General features: G+C 49.3%; 1 protein-coding gene across 1 annotated transcript in view; it reads left to right on the top strand.

Annotated features, from left to right (window-relative positions):
• The first annotated feature begins 1,227 nt into the window (after positions 1-1,227).
• Positions 1,228-12,717, top strand: part of rerg (RAS-like, estrogen-regulated, growth inhibitor) — a 59,578-nt gene continuing 48,088 nt past the window's right edge. Inside the window, exon 1 of the mRNA XM_034135651.1 lies at positions 1,228-1,547. The gene's annotated coding sequence lies outside the window, so the exon portion shown is untranslated. The remainder of the gene's footprint in view (positions 1,548-12,717) is intronic.

Raw genomic sequence — 12,717 nt, forward strand, 5'->3', positions numbered from 1 at the left:
ACGCTGGAATGAGGTTTATTAGGGAATGTTTAAATGACCACAGACATCAGAGTGATGTAATTCAGCAGCAGAAACCGACAGGATTTGCATTGGACACGCCCCCTTCGACGCCGGCCAATAGGAGAAGACTACAGTTGTTACCCAGGAGCCACAAGAATGATCTGTCTCTTTCCTTGCCCCCAGCTGACCCAGCGCGGACGCGACCTAACAGCTGGCAGGGGGGAGCCACCAACTTGCGCATTTCATTTTTTAAACCACCGCATCTTTTGTGTAATTAAATGCTGTTAACTTTTATAAGCTTGCCGTGACTCTTTTCAGTCTCTCCTGCTCTCGGGGTTCAAGAATAACTAACAGTAGACATGGACATTATCCGGCTGAACAAAACGTGATCCGTCTCTTCAATGTGTGTCAACCACAGACCTTATTTCGAGCTATTTTCCAAAATCCTATGGAGAAATTGCATTGCGTTTTTGATGAAGGAACCGGAAGGAGTTTACTTCCGGGTTTTAGGACGCGTCACTGCGGTTCTCTATGGACACCAGGATTAACCTAGACTAAAATAAGGAACATTAATAGTGTGATAGAGGCACAGATATAAGATCAATAATACACTTTATTTTAGGGCACCTTTCAAAACATTCAATGTCACCTTAAAATAAAATAAAAAATAAAATATGAGTGGCATTACAATAGGATGTGTTGAGTAGGAAACCACAGAGGAAAATTACATTCAAAGGAGCAACTAAAGCGAGTGAAGCCAGTTTGAACAAATTATCTTTTAGGCTTGATTGAAAATAACAGTGTCTGACATTATCATAGTTATATCATTAGCCTACTGTCATATCATTGCTTACTATTCGTGGTTATCAAGTATCAGACACTTAAACTACAGAGAAGGTTTTAAGAAATAGGACTATACTGACAAATGACATCTTATCCTTTCATTGTCTGTTCTGTAGGAAGGAGGAACATAACAGAGTGGATGGACTACACTTAAAAACGGAAGTTTGTTCCAATACGAAGATTGTGACAGATCTGAAAAGTGCCCTTAAAACGAGCCTCCTCACAATTGTATGCACATTATTTATTCAGCCGTTTGCTGTTTTATCTGATGGGAAAGATATCATTCAAAAGAGAGAAAGTAAATAGTGTCTTTCGTTTTTCCGCTTAGAAAACTAGGCGAACGCGCAATAAACGAGATGACGTCACCTTTGCGCGTCCCCGCGAACAGGGCTTCAATCTACGACAAGCCTTCAACCTACGGCACAAGACCAGGACTCCAGCAGCTCCGCTCCGTATTATTCCCTCTGACCCTCCGTTTCTGATTCATTCATCCCGCGGAGAGCTGCAGCTCGGAACTGTCAGACATCCATACCTCTGCCCCCCCAGCTGGAGACCTTCTACCCCCCTCCATACAGTGGTGTGCTGTATGTACCTCGACAGGTCAGACGCATCGGTTTTAATCAGCGGACTTGACAACTTTTTCTATCTTCTCTTCTGCATCCTTCTCTTCCTTCCCGGGAGGCTGCTCTGCTCAGCGGGCTGAGGTGAGTCTTCTGCCGGGTCTCAGGGACCGCTGCAGCGCTGCTGCCCAGAGGTGTGGAGGATCCACCTGTGCTCAGACGGAGCTTTATTAGACACACAATAACACCTTTTAGTATCCGTATGTTCTCTCATGAGTTAAATCCATATTTCTGATATCTGACGGACACGGGTCATGTTTTGGTGTTCTGTGAATTTAGATATAGGCTACATAAGTATGATTTATGTTTAAATATAGATACTTTATTCATCCCAATTTGGGAAATTATTTTGTCAAAGCAGCAGTGTTTTCAAGCATTGGACATGACATGAGTTACAACATTAACGGCAAATATATTCAAATTCACAATAGAAAGGACATATATCACTATTATCTAAATAATACACAATATAAAGAGAATACTCATAACATTTGAATACTCTATTAATTTCATACAATTTCACTAGGCAACAGACACATCTATAAATATACTACAGAGAACATGTATACATTGGATCATATTTACAACACAATTGTGCAAAGTAGCTGTTGTGCAAGTTGTTGTGGGAAATGTGTTGCATATGTCTGCAGTCATCCTGTCCTTCGGAGAGGAGCTGCTGTTTAATAGTTGTTCTCTGTTTAATTGTTCATGAAATTGCAGTTCGTCTTACTTTGCTGCTTGAGTTCGAGTAGCCTCTGTAATTGTCATTCATGAGCAGCTCCCAGTGTTGCATAATAGCCCACATCCACTCCTGCAGGCCGGGGTCCGGGGGGCTGCCAGCAGAAATGAGGCTAGACAGGAAAACAGAATCTTACACTTACAGCTCCTCAAAGCTGCCATGCAGATATCAAGATAAAGAGTGTCTACATTGTTCCCAATAAAGGGAATGCTACAGTAATGCAATACATTTACTCAGGTACTTACTTAATGCTAATAAATACTTCAACTCCTCTTATTAGTTACTTTGAAAACTAAGAATATATAGGATTTTCTTAAAAAGATGATGCTATTTGAACATTGGTAAAGCTAATTACAATAATGGTAATACAATTATATAAATTATACAGTTGTCGATGTGGAAGGGGCCTTTCTGGATAATAAAGCATTTTACTTTGAATAATTTAGAGACCCCTTCATGTTTTGGATGCTAGCACTATGCAGCACTTTGGTATGAGTAAGCACTTCTTCTTTAAATTAAAAACATTTTCCTGTGACTTTTTCTGGTATTTTTGCGTAAGGAAAGGACTTACAAACGTATTGTTATCTGTTGACTGACTGAATATAGTTAGTTTTCTTTTCTCCGACAGCAGAGAAAGACTTAAATCTACTCAGAAAGGAGTACTTGTGATGAAACAAGGCCAAACTGGTCCAAGGTCAGGGTGAGGGTCCACTGACAGAGCCCTGTCCCTCAGATGAAAACACTGTCCCCCCCTGTTTGCCTGGGGAAGCAGTGTTCATGTATTCAGATTACAGGCGTGTGGTTTGCAGGCTTTCTATAGCCTCGGTGCAGCAGGTCTCCTCCCATGGTTTGGAGTTCAGAGGTCTGTAATCTTCCCAACCACAGCACAACCACCCAGATTCATTTCTCAGGGAAAAATTGACACAAAACCCAGCTGGCAAAAAAACATACATGTGCCCAGTTTGACAGTTTGGATGGGATCCTTGTAGAGCAAAGGTCCAGAAAACTACCATTACTGCCTCATCTTTTATGCCTCCACCATCAGTGAAGCTGCACTTAACATCCATGTTCCTTCAAAATCACTTCATCCTTTTATCCTATTAGACATTTATTTGTAATTGTCATAATTAGCACATGACTTATTGGGCACTTTGTGAGGACACAGTGACCTTTGACCTCCAATTTCTAATCAGTTCATCCTGGAGTCCAAGTTAATGTTTGTGCCAGATGTAACACAATTCCCTTCAACTCTATCTGGAGGGAACACAGGGATTTTATCCTTTGCAGACCATTTACATGCACTAAAACATATAGAACACTACAGGCAAGGGAAAAGCACAAAAAGCTGAATATAATAATTTAATAACTATTTCTAATTTGTGTTCATTGTATTTTTTTAGTATTTGTTTTGATTCTGTCACTGTGATTACTTGTGTACGTATACTGTAGTACATACATTGTTTTGTAGAGCACACTGACTGGTTGTGTGCAGTAGTCTGATACAGAGACAACTATAACGTCGGGTTACGTATTGTAACCCTTGTTATATAAACACAGGCTCCGCCCTCTACTGGACTCTATGGGTACTACCTTATCATGCAAGCATTCACCTACTGAGATTTCTATAGATGTAGCCGGCCCCGGGGCGGGCCTACCTGAATGCGTGCGCATCTCACTTCCGTATAAAAGGAGGCCTCGCCTCCTGACCACCATCCTACACCACTCTTCAGCGAGCGGTATAGGACAGACAGTGCCCCCAAGGTAGAGGGCTCCGCCTGTGTTTATATAACAAGGGTTACAATACGTAACCCGACGTTATATCTCTCACAGGCTCCGCCCTCTACTGGACTCTATGGGTACAGTGGGCGGAGCCCCGATGTATGCACGCACTGTCGTCCAGCACACCGTTCCACCTCACTGTCCCTGACCGGCTTTAGCAGCCACTGCGCCTCACTCACCTCTCCCTCGGTTGTAACCGTGGAGAAGTCCGGGCTGCGGCCGATAGAGCACACCCTGACGCGCTTGCCTCGCAAAAAAGTGTGCTCAAAAATAGTGCTGAGGACTCCCGTGCGTCTGCCCCTAGGCAGACAGGGAAAGTCTGCAGCCCTGTATGGGTTCACTATGCACTCTCCCTCCTGAGTCCCTAAGGAGCACGGGGAGAACGCAAGTGCCCCCTACGTCCCCCCCACTCAGCCACTGACCCTGTGCAGAGTGTGTAGGGACAACAATATGGAGGGCTCTCCCCCTCCTGCCCCCAGGCAGGCGAGGGGAGCCCTTCAGCCCTGTAAGGGCCCAGAGCGCATTACATCACCCCGCGACCCTCCAGGGGTCCGGAGAAATGTAAGCGCATTTACGCCCGGGGAGGGGGTCAGATGCCCACTGACCCACAGCCCCCCCCCTCCTCACCAGTCCTGTGTTGCCACAGCAAGTACAGACGATGAGAAAGAGCCAGACATATCCAAGAGATAAAACTTTATGAAGGGGCCTGGCGTTGACCAAGACGCCGCCGTGCATATATCCTCCACACTCACACCGTTGAATAAGGCTGTTGATGCAGCCACAGCTCGTGTGGAGTGCGCACGGACCCCCATGGGACAGGCTCTCCCTGCCTGCTTGTAGGCGTGTGCAATGGTTTCACAAAGCCAGCCTGCCAGGCGTTTCTTGGACAGAGCTTTTCCAGTCACCCCGCCCCCGAAGCACACAAACAGCTGTTCAGTGCGTCTCAGGGTAGCTGTGTGCTCTACATAATATGCTAATGCGAGCACCGGGCAGAGGAGGTGTAATTTAGCTTCTCTAGTCCCCCCATGGGGTGGAAGACTAAAACCCCCCAACTGAATAGCCCTCGACCTGAACTCACTCCTTAGGCTCTTGGGCACAAAGGAGGGGTTCGGTCTGAGTGTCGCCCCACTCTGGTCACCCCGAATCAATAAACAGCTCGGGTGCACCGACAGAGCGGTTAACTCGGACACTCTTTTGGCTGACGTTAAGGCAAGAAGCAATGCTGTCTTCCACGACAGTGCTTTCAGGGAGGAGAGCTCAAGAGGCTCAAATGGCCCCGTGACCAAGGCCTCGAGCACCAGCGGCAGGTCCCACTGTGGGGCGGAGGTGTGCACTACAGGGCGCAGCCTCCTGACCCCCTGTAACAACCGCAACATCAGTGGATGAGAGAAGGCTGACCTGCCGTTGAATCCCTCATGACAGGACGAGATGGCTGCTGCATACACTTTCACTGTGGAATGAGCAAGCCCTCTGTCCACCAGTAACTGTAAGAAGGATCAAATAGAGCCCAACTCACAAGATAGGGGCTCTATTCCCCGCTACTCACACCAATGCTGGAATCTCAGCCACTTTGGCCTGTAACAGGCTGTGGTGGATTCTGCTCTAGCTGCCTGGATAGACTGAATAACGCTGTCAGACAATCCACCCTGTCTCAGCCTGTCCCTCTCAGGAGCCAAGCCTGAAGAGGACGGCCCAGAGTGGGTAACGCCCCGATTGCACCTGCCTCTTGAGACATCGACCCCCAGAACTGGGGAATCGCCCAGGGCTGGTCCACCTTCATCTGTGTCATTTCTGAGTACCACGGAGCCCCGACGCGATCCGGTGCCACCAGAATGACTGCCAGACGTTCTCGCCTCACTCTCCCCAGGAGAGGGAGAATGAGACGCAGCGGTGGAAAGGCGTATAGCAGCTTCCTTGGCCATGGCTCGTGTGCAAACGCGTCCACCCCCAAAGGCGGGTCGTCGCTCAGGGCCATGGAGAACCACAGGGCACAGTGGCTGTTGTGCCGGCTGGCGAACAGGTCCACTTCCGCTCTCCCGAACTGGGCCCAGATCTGCTTCACCACCTCCGGGTGAAGCGTCCATTCGCCTGGCAGGGGGCCGCCCCTCGCCATGAGGTCGGCCCCCCTGTTCTCCAGTCCCGGGATATGGAGGGCTCTCAGAGATAACACCACCTCTGAAGCCCATAACCACAGCCTCTCCGCTGTGGCCAACAAGGGGGCGGAGCGGACTCCGCCCTGCCTGTTGATATAAGCCACTGTGGTGCTGTTGTTGCTCCTGACCATTACATGTCTCCCCTGAATTAGGGGCATGAAATGCCGCAGAACTAACACTACTGCCCGTAGCTCTAGGAGGTTGCTGTGTTGAGACTCCGTAGAGCCCAGCGCCCACCTATAGCCCTCTTCAGGCAGGTCCCTCCCCATCCTGTTCTGGATGCGTCCGTGAACACTGTGATGTAGGAGGTTACCCGCCCCAGTGGAGACCCCCTCCGGAGGCGCCCGGGAGACCCCCAGAACCGGAGGTTGCCCTCCACTGAGGGGGGGATGGTCACCAGCCGCCGTTTGTGCCTCTTGGGATCCAAACGCAGACTGGAAAACCACCTCTGCAGGCGGCGCATATGCAGTAACCCCAATGGGACCACAACGTGAGCAGCCACCATGAGACCCAGAGCCTGCATGACAGTTAAAGCTGTCACTGTTGCCCCCTGTCGCAGCCTGTACACCGCCCTGAGAAGGGACGTACGCCTGCTTCCTGACAGGGTGGCACGTAGCGCGTCTGCATCGAGCACCACTCCCAAATACAACGCCTGTTGGTGAGGTATGGGGGTGCTCTTTCCCCAATTGATCGCAAAGCCTAATTTGGTTAGGTGTGTGATCAATTGTGCTGTGCAAAACATTGCCTGTTCCCGGGACCCAGCCATGACTATGAGGTCGTCTATGTAAAAGAAAACTCTCATGCCCTGGGCGCGCAGCGGTTGAAGCGCTGTGGCCACACATTTGCTGAATGTGCGTGGGGATAGGGAATAGCCGAACGGGAGTCTGTTGTACTCGTAGGCTATCCCTTGAAAGGCAAAACGCAGATACTTCCTGTGCTCTGGCACAATCTCCACATGAAAGTATGCGTCTTTCAGGTCGATGGTGGTGAACCAATCGCCCGGCTGCACTAGCCCCATTAACTGTTTGATAGTTAACATGCGAAATTTCCTGCGGCAAATGTGAAGATTCAGGCTGCGCAAATCTAGAATAGGTCTGAATTCCCCTGTCTTCTTGAAAACCAGGAAGTACATGGAATAAAAACCCTTTTCCTTTTGCTGAGGATGCACCACAGACACTGCCTGTTTCTGCACCAAAGCCTGAATCTCTGTTGAGAGGAAACCCATCTCCTCCTGGGATGACAGAATTACCTCTCGCATGCCTCTGAATGGAGGTGGGACGCTGCAAAACTGGAGTGAATAACCCAGTTTCAGCGTCCTGTCCATCCACTCTGACAGTACACAGCTGAGTTTCCATTCCCCATAATATTGAGTTAATGGACAAGCCCTTAGCTGTGGGGCCGCAGCTATAAAGCTGTGATACTCTCTGGTGACCCGTTCCGCCGCAAAATCCCCCGTGAAAGGAAGATTTGCCCATGGAGGGTCGACACAGAAAGGGCCGATTTTTTATTGAGGTCCCTGAACACACCATCGCGCGCTCTTGTGTGAGCGCGCGCTCCACCCTAACGCTGTTCTCATTACCATGGTAACCAGCATTAACCGGAGTTTTTGTTGACGTAATGTGTCCTGAGGTCCCTGAACACACCATGGGCTCCTGAGAGAGCGCGAGCTCCGCCATAATGCAGCTCTTACCACTACGGTAAACTGTATTAATTGGAGCCTTTATTCTAGGCGTAGTGTGTTCCCTAACCATAATGCGCCGACTAGCAAGCCCCTGTACCCGCATAGCGCTACTATAGCACTTCCTGCGGTTTATCTCTCTCATCTGCGCATGCCCACTAGCTATCTCCTTTACAGGAGAAATAACCGGGGTAGCGAGTGGGGAATCAGGGCTCTCGACTAACTTTTTTCACCATCCTCCCGGAACCGTCCCGAAATACAATCTAAGCCGTCCCGAAATTAATGTGGACCGTCCCGAATTTAAAATATTTGTTTTTCTACATTATCATTAGTTAAAATCATTCAAAGTGACCTTTAACATAAATAAAACATCATACAAATCATTAGATGATAATTCATCAACCTTTTTATTTGAGTAAATCAGTCAAACACAGAAACAAAGGCCAAATATATTTAAAAAAAACACACAAGCGAGAAAGTTACTCTAATATTGAATCCGATTAACAAAAAAATCCAACACTCTGTCCTGAAGACAGAAGACAGAACCAAGAGTAACCACTAACCAGGATGACAGTCTGTAACACAGTCAGGAGACCTTTACAAACTGCCCCGCCCCCTCGCACACAGACGGGGGAGAGAGCTCTCTCGTCTGGATTGGAAAATACATCATAGACGCATTTTGTAGTCTTATTGCATATTAGAAAAGGAGTTGGCGAAACTAAAACTGCAATGTAATGTTCATGTAGCAATAATACATATGACATGTATGTTTTAAATGTCTCCAGTACCGATAAAAAGACCACTGTTGGTACCACTGTCTTTAATAATTCCGGCCCGGGGCCCGTTTAATACCGGGGCTCGGTACCCATCCCTACATGGGGAGAGGCGCAGCATATTGCTAAGGACTAAATGCGATGGAGAGTTCTCATCTCAGCTGCAATGACATGTCTGGAAACCCCCTCTAGGGTGCCCCATGCATAGCGCGTCGTCAAAAGCTGCTTCATAAGTTAAGTTTCGTTTCTCCGCACCGCTCCGGGGTAAAAAAAATTGTAGTTACCATCACAGCTGTGCGGCTGGCTGACAGCTGTAGCTACGTACTGTGTGTGTGTGTGTGTATTTCGCGGGTTGCTAAATGCTTTGTGTGTGTTTATGTTGACAAGGAGGTTTAATAACTGTGTGCTACACAAAACGTGCAGTCAGTTTCATTTTCATCGCCGTTCGTAGTAGAGTTAGCAGGGTATTTTTATTTTAACTCTCGTCCCAAATTCGTCCCAAAATTAATTTGTATCCTCCCCGACCCGATTTTTTTCGGCCCCGGGACGACGGGAGGTCCTTAAGCTCGAGCCCTGGGGAATATGTACAGTCAACAATGTGTGTGAGTGCAGGATTGTGAAAACAAATGACACTCAGACTTGGATACAGATCACCTTTTTCTTTATTAGTTTTCCTAATAAAAGGGACCTGGGCATTGAACAGGGAGGAGGTGGGATTCACCCTAGCGTCCTGGGTGGAGAGACCCGTTGAGACGCTTCCTCCCTCCGCCAGTCAGCTGCGTTTTGGCGGAGCTCCCCACCCGGCGGTTCTCTGCTGCTGCTGAGACTGCCGTGGCCGGGCAGCCCGCCCCCGTGAGTGCCGGTACGCTGGCCCCACGGGGTCGGTTGAAGAAGCGGAGGGTGCTACCGGCACGGGACCTTCGTACCGGCGTCTCTCCCTCCGTCTCACCGTTGCACTGCGCTCCGCCGCCCGCGGAGGAAGCTGTGCCTGGGGAGAAGCTAGCGGCAACATGCGGCTAAGCTGCAGCCTCTCTTCCTCCAGACGGCTGAAACGCTGGGTGACCGAGGCTATAGACCCAAAGAGCCCTTCCGTGGAAACGGGGGCTCCAAGGAGATCTGCTCGGTCCTTTTGGGCAGCGCGGTGAGTCCCAGCCACACATGACGAGACGCCACTGTGGCTAAGGACATCACCCGCCCGGCTGCGGTGGCCACTCCATGGATCAGATTATTCATCTGACCCATGCAGCGGTCTGGATAATCATCCCCGTCCTGAGACGGGAGAGCGGGGGCGTCTGCTCGAGGAGTAATCAAGGAGACACCCAACACACCCAGATTATTAGCCGCAGCCACCATCTGTGAACCGAGCCTGAACATTTTATCCAAATATTCCAAGGCTTCCCGGTCCCGCGGCACCGGGGGCAGAGGTTTCTTCCCCTCCGCCCAACCAGCTGATCGTGGCAACAGATGGGCCGCCAGGCTCTCGTCGAGGGGGGGGCACGCCAGAACACACCGTGTCTGATCGGCCCTGCACCCTGATAATGCCCGACATGGATGCTATGGCGGCCTTCGTCCTCAATGGACGCCGCCATGTCGCCTCCACACACTGCCAGATGTCTGGCAACGGGGGCGAGACGAAAGCCGGCTGCGCCGGAAGCACCGGGCCGTAAAACCCCTGCCTAAGGCGGCTTACAGGCCTCGGTGGCAGCGGTGGGGGGAGCGGTAAGCCTACACGCTCCGCTGCCTGGGTCATCACCGCTGGGAAGTCCAGTCGCGCAGACCTGAGTGCTGGGCCCTCCTGGCTGTCGGACCCGGGGGTGTCGGACAAGGAGATGTCGTCATACTCCTCCGCGAAGTCGACCACTCGGTCCCTCGGAAGGACGAATTCAAACGGCACGTCCTCCAGGTCGTCCATGTCCACCACCTCGAGGTCCTCTTCCTCTCCGCGCACCTGCGGGCCGAACTTCCTCGAGAAGTGCTCCGCACGATGCCGGCGGTTTAGCATCGGGATCGAACAGCAGGAAGCACAGGCCGGTGTCTGGCCCGCTCCCTGCTCAGCATGATCCTGTCCCAGGCACTGGAAACACTGACGATGCGGGTCTGCTCCCGCAATCAGTCCAGGACACGACGGGCAACTACGATGCTCCAGGAGTGGCTCCATTTTCACAATATCTCTCTCTTTCTCTACTTCCTTTCTCCCACTTGTACGTCTCGGACTCAGTGCTAGGTTACCACCTCCGCTCGCTGAAGAGTAAAGGATGGTGGTCAGGAGGCGAGGCCTCCTTTTATACGGAAGTGAGATGCGCACGCATTCAGGTAGGCCCGCCCCGGGGCCGGCTACGTCTATAGAAATCTCAGTAGGTGAATGCTTGCATGATAAGGTAGTACCCATAGAGTCCAGTAGAGGGCGGAGCCTGTGAGAGATATAACTAGAGAATGCAATTCCTGAAGAAATTGCTAGTGGGAATGCTTTATGCTGAAAAGCTGACGCTAAACTGCTATGCTGAAATGTAATGTGTAAGAAGAAAGTGAAGAATTTAGATTGAAATGATACATGAACACTGGGGGCTTGAATGTGTGATGAGTGAAGAAAAGAAAGTAAAAAGGCTTGGAAAAGCAGCAGAATATTTCAACTGCAAACTTTTGAACTAACTTGATGGTGAATGATCTGTCGCCATGGCAACGGCATTTGATGACACCCCATAATACGCTTAGATGCGTTGATGGCTGCATCGTTACCAAACCTGTGAAGTTTTGGGCCGTTTGGAGCATTTTCACTGAAGTTATGAGAAAACAGTGTTTCATGGCGAGCATTGTGTTGCCATGGCAACAGCATTTGAAGAAACCCCATAATTGACGTAGAGCTGTTGAGGGCTGGACCGGTGATATACAAGCGAAGTTTGGGGGACGATCGGACGGTGTCCATTGGACTTACAGCGACATCGTGCTTCATGGCGAGTGGTCTGTCGCCATGGCAACGGCATTTGATGACACCCCATAATACGCTTAGATGCGTTGATGGCTGCATCGTTACCAAACCTGTCAATGTGACATCATCGTGTTCCATGACACAGGTGTTTATATTTGAGCTAACGACGACAGCTGTGTGTCACCAATAATGTATAAAATAGGTGGAACATGTTGAAGTCAGTATGAAGTCTCCATCAGACAGAAAAGAATAGGCTCAGACAGTCTGTTAAAGGTCCCATGTCATGCTTTTCCGGTTATTACCCGTCCCCTTGTGTGTTATGAAGGTTTTTATGCATGTAAACGGTCTGCAGAGTCAAAAACCCTCAAAGTACACCCTGTAGGGAGTAAAACTCTAACACAGAAAAGACCTCCCCAAAACGCCTCGTTGGAGATTTCTCATGTTCTTCCTGGGCATCGTGACGTCTGGATACCCAGTAGCCACGCCCAGAGCTATGACGCGATACGGTCATGCGGTACCCGGAACCAAATGGACCAATCCGTGGAGCCGTTACGTTACGTCCGCGGAGCCGTTACGTTAAGCCCCCACTGATTGGTCCAAATTGACCAATCCATGGACTTCCTCACACACATACACTCAGTGCAGGCAGCTCTGCTGATTTCTCCTCCCTGGCTGCAGGCTGATAACAGACAGTTGGGATTGTGGCGAAATTCTCTCTGCAGACCCATTCTCACAGCGTTTATAAACAGGGGTGCACATAACCTTTTTAGTGAGTTACTCAGATGAGTACCAAGAGACAGCGTTTGGTACTCACCCCACACGAAGTGTGGTCCTCCTCAGTGTCTCCTTCACTGTCCTCAATTTACACTTCTTGCATGCTAGATGATGAAGATGATGAAGATGCACCTCCCTGTCTCTTTTTAAGCCTCCGATTTGCTTTCTCCAAAACTTGTTGCCAAAACTGTGAAGTCCTTGCATTTCCTGAGGCCAAGTTGAAGGATCAAATACTAAGAAATTATCACATTTCAAATGTGGGAAGTAACAAAGCACACTTATTTACTCAAGTACAATTTTGAGATACTTGTAGTTGACTTGAGTATTTCTATTTTATGCTACTTTGTACTTCTACTTTTACTCCACTACATGTATTTAATACCTTTAGTTACTTTACAGATGTGGATGAATGATGTGAAATCTAATCAAGTG

Source organism: Trematomus bernacchii, unplaced genomic scaffold (assembly GCF_902827165.1).
Source record: "Trematomus bernacchii unplaced genomic scaffold, fTreBer1.1, whole genome shotgun sequence".
Taxonomy (NCBI): Eukaryota; Metazoa; Chordata; class Actinopteri; order Perciformes; family Nototheniidae; genus Trematomus; species Trematomus bernacchii.